Here is a 6837-nt window from a genome sequence, read left to right on the forward strand (position 1 = left end):
AATCATAGAATCATTCTACAACACACTCCAAGTGGTTATATCATATAAAGAGCAGGAATGCTTGCACACTGAGTGTTAGTAAAGTACCCAATTCAGATCTACATAGATAAAGCCAAAAATTTGTCCCTGAGGAAGCTCCTTTGCTGGAGGGAAACGCGCGTTGGACGCGCCATGTTGTCAGTCTCCTACTTGGAGCTGCTTTTATGTAGTGTTCTGTAGTCTACCTGGCTTTATCTATGTAGATCTGAATTGGGTACTTTACTAACACTCAGTGTGCAAGCATTCCTGCTCTTTATATGATATAACCACTTGGAGTATGTTGTAGAATGATTCTATGATTAATACGCTGTGAACATTTGCTTCACTAAGCTGTGAATCATCTACCCTCCATCACTATACTATCAGCAGCACTTTAATATATATTGGTTGGCAATACATGTATAACTAACATCTTTACGTGCACTGTGGTTTATAAACTAAGCAGGACTGCTGGAGCCTTACGACACATCTTAGTCACTGAGTGTCTACGTTTATTTATTTATTCAGTAACACTTGTGTACCTGATCTCATAGGTGCCCCAGAGGGGTTTATACCCTGACCAAGCAGCGTTCTGTGTCTAGAAGCCTCTACCACTAATTGTCGTTTGAGACCATTCTAACACACATTCACTGACACAGACGCTAGTTAATGTCAATTTAATTTATTTTTAATGTATTATACACAACGCTTTTGGTAACATATGTTTTATGAAAATATATTAAAAGTTAAATTTTAAATTAAGTAGGAGTGCATTAGAGTGAATTCTTTTAGGAGACACATTCATTTTGTGTTCTCCTTTCCCCCCTTTTTCTGATTCACTTTTTAGTTCACAGTTTGCACCCACTTTTTTGGATTACCATTCATTCACCTATTATTTGCTTCAATTGGTGTGGTTTTGTGATCACTCCCTAACTCTAATATGAGACATCTCACTGTTTTGGTTTATATTGCTATACACACTCCATGCTTGAGCGGTTCTTGTTTCGTATACTTTATATATCAAATAAGTGTAATGGTGTTTCCACCACCCCATGGGAGATTCCCCTGTTACCAGGTGTATGGTGCATGCTACCTGTTGTCTCACAAGAGGCTGAGGGGTCCGCCGATGTTTTTGGGGACTGCAGAACAGACTTCTGGGGTACATACCCGACATTTACTCCATGGTACTCAGCGCCTCCGTCTGCTGTAGGCTCCAGATGTATGAAGGTAATCTCACATAGTAGAACATAGTCCTCTCCCCCCAGAAAGATTACACACCAGGCAGGAGACATATATAACAGGAACTGGTTTATTCTTCTCCTCACAGTCTCCAGGCAATTCTGCCCAATGCAGTCACAGCTCTGGTCTCTCAAACTTCAGATGGTCCCTGGACCTTCACAATGGGTCAAGGGCCCCCACAGCAGTCCTAGCTCTTCCCCAATCATCTAGCAGAACCAAGGGAGTAGGTAATCACTCACCACCTCCCACCCCCGAAGGGAAGAGAACCTGGGCCTGCCAGTGCACAGCAGCCCGGTGTGATACCTGGTCTCTCTCACGGTAGAGACCCAACTAACAATTTAGAGATGCAACCCCTTTAAGTACAGTAGGGGGAAGGTACCAGGTCTGAACCTAGGATTGGGTGGAACCCAGACCTGATCCCACCTCCTCCCCTGTCACTCAAGGGTACTGCCTGAGTGGGGAAACCCCGTGATTGGTCCTAACTCTGCCTGCTGTTACCAGGACTGACATGTCAGGATAGGGCAGAATAGTAGCCAGACATGGCATGGCTACATAAGAAAAATGACATTTTGTGAATTATCTTAATTCTGGATATATTAGAGCACCATTTACCTATCCTCTTGAATTGTCACAGATGCTAGACTTATAATTCACATGTCATCCATATTGTATTGCAACAGACACTGTCCTTATTGGTTCAATAATTGTAGAACATAAGGGTCCTCTGGTTACTTGGTTACATTGTTGTATAGGAAACATCATTTTTGACCACAGAAATCAGCAGTCTATGATGTTACATTGTCATTACAAAGACTGTTTTAAAAAAAAAAAGAAAGCTATATTTAATACAGTGGAAACTCTCTGTGCAAATATTTTAGTCTTTGGACGTCAATTAAACATTTGATTTAAAAGGAAGGTTTACCATGATATGATGTACCATAATATCATGGAAAAAAGAGTATTGTGGGTATGTCTTGTACTGTATCTTTATATTGCTAATTAATATCTTTTTCAGAAATAAGTATTCTTCAGAGGTCTATCTATCAAGGAGTTGGTCTGCAATGAGTACTGATACTGCTGTAGAATTTGGCACATTACTGTGGCAATATATAGTGTATTGCTGCTCAATAATTGTGCAAAAATAACACTGTCTATGCCACCTTTAAGGTGAGAGATGAAACCAAGGCAGAAAACTACAGTATCAATAAAAGAAACGGAAGTCACTTATTTCTTAGTACATGTACCTGCGCCATCATGCCAATGCAACTCCACCCTAAACTCCTCACGTTAGCTCCGTAAATCCCTCATATATTCACTCAATCAGATCAATGCATATGTAATGTACAAGAAAATGCCGCAAATATTATTACAGAGACAATGCCTATCAGAGCTATATGAAAGTGTGCGTTACAACAAAAACAGCACTTTGTGTCAATATTTAGGCAATGATACATAGACCTCATAGTATTTATAGAATAGACAAATAGTATGGTACCACAGGCTATGATTATTTTATGAGCCACACATTTCTATAGGCCTCTAATAAGTCCCATAAAGTTATACAGAGTTTCGAAGAATCCTATTGAGTTTCCTAAAAATTCATCCAATTTATTTAAAAAAAGGAAGAAAACGGTTCAGTCTGTTAAATGGAGCTACAGTACATCTTTTAAATGATCCCCTGGTTGTGCTGTTGCACTTAGGTAGTATTACATGTATTACCCATGCCCTAGTTGTTTTACTCTATTTTGTTGTGATGAGCAGCTATACATGAATAATTGACCAGTAAATCCCAAATGAACAAGAATATACATTATGACCCAGTTTTTTAATCCTTTACTGCAAATGTCTCAGTGACATGCTTTACAGTATATAGAGAAATACAAATTATAAGTTTACTAAGACCAAATAAATTGCTAAATCATTGTATGACAGCTTATATTTACTTTTAGTCTTTAGCAATATTATGTCCTGCTGCTAGAGAACTTTTTTTGTTGCCTACTCAAAATATTGAAGTAGGTCATTCCGAAAGTGCATGTTCTTTATGATCTATATTACATTGGGAAATCTGAAGCCCAGAAAGTCTCTAAATTCAGTTTTTTGAGAGTACATAAAAGTGGACATTTTTAGTATTGTTGTATTATTTCTAGAACATGCAAAGCCTTTTGCTGTAGATATGCATAGACAATGGGGAGTGGTGGTGGTGGTGTGAACAGGTGAAGAGGAAGAGAAGATGGCCCCAGTTTTTTAAGGCAGTCCAAGGATAGATGAGCACTGGATGGGCTCAGGGAAGGAATTCGTTTGGAGTTAGATGGGAGTGGGAGGAATGAGGTGATATAGAGGGAGTAAAGACACCCAGACTCTGGCTGCACCATTTTTCTTTTTTTATATAAATATTGCTATACCTATTTCAAGTGTTAATAATAATTTGTATTGGTCAAAAGGGGGGTAAGAGTAATAGGAATTGTTTATATTCACATTCATTCCTAATCTCACAAAAATCTGCGGAGATACAAATATTTATAAGGTTTTGTAGGAGCTCAAATGCTATGTCCCTTCATATCCATTCACATATGAAGAGGTAACCATGCAGGGGAAAATATGATGATTGAGGATACAGTTCTCAAGTTCAATGTCACATATAAAACAAATTAATCCCTGGAGATGTAGGTGAGGATTTCATCTAGTCTCCTTTCCTTAGGTGATTCCAAAAGTTATAAAAGTACTCACTGTTGGTCCCCTGCAGGTCCTCAAGCATGCAGCCATGTCCGGAATCCAAGCATGTGAAGAAGTGTTGTTTGTGGTGCACAGCTACAAGAACAGGTCGTGTGGCAATAAAAAATGATATTTATTCAAGCTGCATTAAAAAACGGTGAAGAGTACAATCATCCTACGCGTTTCGTGCTGTTAGCACTTTATCACTCCTTGAGAGTTTTTTCTTCTAATACACGTCTTTTGATATTCCTGAGTGTGCTGTCTCTTCCTTGCTTTGTGGCCCTGGGATCCTGGATCTATCTGGTAAGGAGTCTATTTATGCATACTTCCTGTATGGGACAAGCACCTATTTTGCCTTTATGTGTGTGCCATCTGCCTATTTATATATATATATATATATATATATATGCAAATATAACTGTATGCTCATCTGCATGTCTTAGGCAGGTCTGCAACCCCGCCTTTCCCCATTATCACCCAGCATACAGCACTTCTACTGCAGCAAGGGATTCTGGGAAATGACATGCAAATGAGCACACAGTGTCACTTTTTGCCTCAATAACCATTTTTAACATGGTTCCCTATAGGCTTTTATATATAGGTTTTATATATATATATATATATACAGTATATATATATATATATATATATATATATATATATATATATATATATATATATATATATATATATATATATATATATACACTTGAGCATGTATGTGTGTGCATATATATTTCATTGTCAATAAGCAAATAGCACAATAAATTATATTAAATATATATTTGTATCTCTCATGATAGAAGGGAATGCAATAGCCCTGTTGACATAAATACTATTGGTTGCAATCTAAGTATTTTTTTATTTTTAGATATATTTAGATATTTTAAGATCTCATAATAGATCATTTTACTGCCTGGAAGATAGTACAAGTGTCTGCAGCTCTACCAAGCATTGCTGTGACAAATTATCAGTTATAATAGTAATGCTTTAGAACATAATTAGTTTGTTAAAGCTAAATTTTCCACTTGATGTCAGCAGTGAAACGCTATGTACTGTACATGGATGGCACTATATAAAGATATATATACATACTGTAGAATGATTTTATCTTCTAATGAAAGTATGGTTCTAGCCTAACTTTGAATCAAACATATTTATGGTCAGGAAAACTTTTCAAAAAAATATTAATCTTCCATTTATGAAGAATATAATTGGTATTGCTATTTAATAGTGAAAATATTTTTTCAATTGATGGAGACAATAAGACACTGATGTTGCACAGCGATATATTTGACCCAGACACTAAATGAGGCAGAAATGATGAAGGAACATTGTAGGCCTAGGATTTTCTAAACTAATGGATTTTAGAACTATTAAACAGTTGCTTTGCATTGTGTCTACTAATGAGAATGTTGCAAAGCAAAAAAAAAATTACAAGTCAAGCTACATGATAACATTACTATTATTTTAAGTACCGAAATATGGCCACCACCACAAGTACTTTGTGGACACCAAGAAGTGAGAAAACCTTAAAGATTTAAGGTGAAGAACATTGGTGATTGTAGTGTTTTTATAGGTTTGAACAATCCCTAATGAGGCATTAGCACCTGTGCTGCTGTGCAGCATGACATAGTAGTTATTGACTAAAAAGTCATGCTATAGTGCGCCATATTGTACAAGCTACACCATTGAAGGTGAAAAGAAGAAAAATTGTACACCAAAGGCAATTACTAAATACAAAGATTGTGAGTAGTGTACAAAAAATAAAAAATAAATGAAATACACGACCTGAGTGTAGGAGTAAGGAGTCAGCTGCTAATCAAAATGATGGCTCAACATCTCGCACTAAAGCAGAAAAAATAAGAAAAGAAAGCACACAACTCATAGTGTAACAAGTAAAAATATATATATTAGTCAAATGGTTAGGGTGACTAACGCACGCACAAAATCAAAGATAATAAAGGACATGTTATGCATTAACCAGCATAATACCGCAGTCAAACAGCGAATCTCGCTGGAAAGGGCTATCTTCAATCACTGAGTCCGGTGAAGAATGGATCCCTTCTCTCCGGGATAGTCTGTCAGTGAACCACGTCCAGGTTCCTGGCAGTGACAGGCTCACAGGTGATTGTGTAGTTGAAATGCCAAATGTCCGATACCGACCCTGGGACAAATAGCAACTCCACAGGGCTTTCTAGATTGTATCTGCCATGCATCCGTATCCACGTTATGTCAAAAGCAGTGCAGCTGGTTCATCCACCGAAAAAGCACCCGCTGATACCTCTTCAGAGCCACCTGCATCTTTTCTCCTCCTGCTCCTAAGAGCCGTACTGGACGGCCATCTGCTCAGGGGAGGGAGGGGAATCCCTCTCCACTAACTGGCTCCGTTGTAGAGGTGATCCTCACGGCACACCTCAGCTGTTATTTCTATCCAGGTTTTAGAAAGCACAGCGTGTGGCAAGGCGGAACACAGCTGTAGTGTCTGTGGGGGACACGCAAAAGGATGTGCAGCATCTAAGCCTCTAGGGACTAAATGAGCATTCAAAGTATCCAATCAAAAGTTCAAAAAAGCTCGAACTTGACACAGAGAAACTAAAAACATCTGTTAGCAGTAGCTGATAATAATCCAACGCATTTCGTATGGATAACCATACTTCATCAGGGATAAATTGGAATGAGACCAATGCTGATATTTAAATACCCTAATACACCATCATTGGTCACTCAGAATTAGCAGGTGTGAGTGGAAAAGCCAATCACACTCTCATATTAAGGGAACAATGGTGTCACCATTTAAAATGTAATTAGCACAAACAGCAAATCTTTAATACAGCAGTCTAAAAACACATAAATGCATAAACATAT

At 37.8% G+C, this 6837-nt stretch overlaps 1 long non-coding RNA gene across 1 annotated transcript in view; it reads left to right on the forward strand.

The window, feature by feature from the left end:
• LOC142494399 (uncharacterized) overlaps positions 1-4269 on the forward strand; it is a 36002-nt gene extending 31733 nt beyond the window's left edge. Inside the window, exon 3 of the long non-coding RNA XR_012801417.1 lies at positions 4001-4269. This is a non-coding gene — a long non-coding RNA (uncharacterized LOC142494399). The remainder of the gene's footprint in view (positions 1-4000) is intronic.
• Positions 4270-6837: the final 2568 nt, after the last annotated feature.

Source organism: Ascaphus truei, chromosome 5 (assembly GCF_040206685.1).
Source record: "Ascaphus truei isolate aAscTru1 chromosome 5, aAscTru1.hap1, whole genome shotgun sequence".
NCBI classification, from domain to species: domain Eukaryota; kingdom Metazoa; phylum Chordata; class Amphibia; order Anura; family Ascaphidae; genus Ascaphus; species Ascaphus truei.